The sequence below is a fragment of the Scyliorhinus torazame genome, chromosome 24 (genome assembly GCF_047496885.1).
Source record: "Scyliorhinus torazame isolate Kashiwa2021f chromosome 24, sScyTor2.1, whole genome shotgun sequence".
NCBI classification, from domain to species: Eukaryota; Metazoa; Chordata; class Chondrichthyes; order Carcharhiniformes; family Scyliorhinidae; genus Scyliorhinus; species Scyliorhinus torazame.
In genome coordinates, this window is record NC_092730.1 from 55248683 (window position 1) to 55251740 (window position 3058).

The window sequence follows — 3058 nt, forward strand, 5'->3', positions numbered from 1 at the left end:
ACATCGTCGTCCGAAGGGCCTGTTCTGTGCTGTATTTTTCTATGTTCTATGTGGCGCAAAAACATCCAATACAACTATTACTGCGATGGCCGGGAACAGATCCCCGGTCAACTGTTTGGTAAGCAGCTATGCTCAACACTGTACCGCCATCGCTCCATTTTAAGTTTTGGACACCAGGTTGAATAGAATGAGGCAGATAATTTCCATCAGTTCATGGATGCGAACCGCATTTAGACGTATTTGCGGCTGAGTGCGTGGGACGTGGTGGCCCAGTGGTTACGGCGATGGACTGCTGATCCATTGTGCTTTGCGCGCGTGAGTTCGAATCTCATCCTCGTGGAATTTTCATCCACTGGTTCTCTGAAGTGTCGCTCATTTATCCAAGATGGATCTGCAATCACTGATGTGACAATCTATTCCAGGTTTTCAGGCCAGGTTGCATCGAGTTGGGTTAGTGGAGGGAGGAACGGAGGCAGACGTGTTGGGGCTTCACCGCCGGTTGACACCAGTTCTTCTTCGGCCGAACACAGTAGAGTCGATGTTTCCGTGTTGACCTCTCCTATAATTAAGTTCTCCCACCTCTCCCAGGTGGAATTCCTTCTGTTTGTGCATTGGAGGGGTGCCTCGGTTCCTTGTATGTGAGAAGATCAAATATTGAAGTTCCATGAAGTGAAGGAGTTGTACCACGTGGTTAAGGGATACACAATAACCCGTGGTGCTCTGCGCTCGTGGGTCCGCATCCCATCATCTTCTGTAACGTGTCTGTTGCGTCTCTGTTTGGTCTATTTCATGAGGGTGAAGTAAAAATGCTGTAATTTTTAACTTTTCTTTAAGGGCTGGAGGTGGTGAATACTCAAACACTTGCCATATTCAAACCACATTACAAAATGACGAGGAATTGACTTTATTCACTCCCCGCCCTAATAGCGCATAAATTCTGTGTTGGAAACTATTTCTTTCCCTCAGTTTGAAAGGCATGAAGTCGCGCCAAACAGATAAGTTCATCAGGTATAGAAGCAAAATTAAGCCAGTCGACCCATCGAATCTGCCCGCCATTCCATCATGGCTGAAAGGTTCCTCAGCTGCTACTTAGAATATTACAGACCAAGAGATCGATTATGATACCAGCCAGAATTCCCTGTCCCAAGGATACATGACCTCGGAGCGGGAGTAGGCAATTTAGCCTCCTGAGTCTAACACCTTCCATGTGATCTTAGCTGATCCCATCGTGGCCTCAACTCCACCGTCCTGCACGCTCTCCATAAACCTTCAACTCCTTACCAATAAAAATCTCTCTAACTCCTCCTTACATTTACTCACTCTCCCTGCATCCAACGCACTGTGGGGTTGCGAATTCCACAGAATCGCAAGCATTTGGGACACGTAGTTTTTCCTCAAATCGGTTTTAAATTTGCGATCTCTTATTCTAAGATCATGACCTCTGGCTTTAGAATGCCCCACAAGAGGAAGCATCAACTCCACGTCTACTTTATCCATACCTTCCGACATCTTATACATCTCAATTAGATAATGGCGCATAAATTCTGAATGAAAAACTGTCCGCCAGTACTCCTCAGTTTGAAACTCACGATGTCGTGCAAAAACATTCAATACAACTATTACTGCCATAGCTGGGAATCGCACCCAGATCAACTGTTTGAAAGGCAGCTGTGCTCATCACTGTACCACCATCGCTCCATTTCAAATTTTGGACACCAGGTTGAACAGAAAGAGGCAGATAATTTCCATCAGTTCATGGATGCGAACCGAATTTAAACGTATTAGCGGATGCGTGCCTGTAATGTGGTGGCCGAATGGTGAAGGCGATGGACTGCTGGTCCATTGTGCTCTGAAAACATGGGTCCGAATCCCATCCTCGTCGAATTTTCATCTTGTGTTTCTCGGAAGTGGGGCTAATTTTTCCATGATGGATCTGCAATAACTGATGTGTCAATCTATTCCAATTTTTCAGGCCTTTTGCATCGAGTTGGGTTAGTGGAGGGAGGAACGAAGACAGACGTGTTGGTGCTTAACCACCCGTTGACACCTGTTCGTCTTCGGCCGAACACAGGAAAGTCGATGTTTCCGTGTTGACCTCTCCTATAATTAAGTTCTGCCACCTCTCACAGATGAAATTCCTTCTATTTGTACATTGGAGGGGTACCTCGGATCCATGTCTGTGCGAAGATCAAATATTAAAGATCCATGAAGTGAAGGAGTTGTACCACGTGGTTAAGGGGATGCACCGTAACCCTTTGTGCTCTGCGCTCGTGGGTCCGTATCCCATCATCGTCTGTAACGTGTCTGTAGCGTCTCTGTCTGGTCCACTTCATGAGGGTGAAGTAAAATTGCTGTGATTTTTAGCTTTTGTTTAAGGGCTTGGAGGTGTTGAATACTCGAACACTTTCCATATTCAAACCACATGACAAAATGACGAGGAATTGACTTTATTCACTGCCCGCCCTAATAGCGCATAAATTCTGTGTTGGAAACGATTTCTTTCCCTCAGTTTGAAAGGCATGAAGTCGCGCCAAAAAGATAAGTTCATCAGGTATAGAAGCAAAATTAAGCCAGTCGATCCATCGAATCTGCCCGTCATTCCATCATGGCTGAAAGGTTCCTCAGCTGCTACTTAGAATGTTACAGACCAAGAGATCGTTTATGATATCAGCCAGAACACCTTCTCCCAAGAATACATGACCTAGGAGCGGGAGTAGGCAATTTAGCCTCCTGAGTCTAACACCTTCCATGTGATCTTAGCAAATCCCATCGAGGCCTCAACTCCACCGTCCTGCACGCACTCCCTAAACCTTCAACTCCTTACCAATAAAAATCTCTCTAACTCCTCCTTACAATTACTCACTCTCCCTGCATCCAACGCACTGTGGGGTTGCGAATTCCACAGAATCACAAGCATTTGGGACACGTAGTTTTTCCTCAAATCGGTTTTAAATTTGCGATCTCTTATACTCAGATCATGACCTCTGGTTTTAGAATGACCCACAAGAGGAAGCATCAACGCCACGTCTCCTTTATCCATACCTTCCGACATCTTATA

At 45.7% G+C, this 3058-nt stretch overlaps 1 non-coding gene across 1 annotated transcript; it reads left to right on the forward strand.

Annotated features, from left to right (window-relative positions):
- The first annotated feature begins 258 nt into the window (after positions 1 to 258).
- On the forward strand, positions 259 to 348 carry trnas-gcu (transfer RNA serine (anticodon GCU)). Its single transcript has one exon. It is a non-coding gene; the product is annotated as a tRNA-Ser (tRNA).
- Positions 349 to 3058: the final 2710 nt, after the last annotated feature.